Here is a 338-nt window from a genome sequence, read left to right on the forward strand (position 1 = left end):
GTTGAAATTGATCCAGAACCTGAAAGGACTCTGAAGAGAAAATTAAGAGAAGCTAAATTACAACAATCCAGAAACAACCTTTCAGAAATTTTCGAACAAGAGAAGGACATGGCAGCCGAAAATAATAATAATAATAATGCAAGGAGAGTGCTTGGTGACTTCACAAAGCCAACGTCCAAGTTTGATGGAAGAAGCATCTCCATTCCTGCCATTGGAGCTAATAACTTTGAGCTGAAACCTCAGCTAGTTGCCTTGATGCAACAAAACTGCAAGTTTTATGGACTTCCATCTGAAGACCCTTATCAGTTTTTAACTGAGTTCTTGCAGATCTGTGAGAT

Source organism: Arachis duranensis, chromosome 6 (assembly GCF_000817695.3).
Source record: "Arachis duranensis cultivar V14167 chromosome 6, aradu.V14167.gnm2.J7QH, whole genome shotgun sequence".
In the NCBI taxonomy this organism is placed as follows: domain Eukaryota; kingdom Viridiplantae; phylum Streptophyta; class Magnoliopsida; order Fabales; family Fabaceae; genus Arachis; species Arachis duranensis.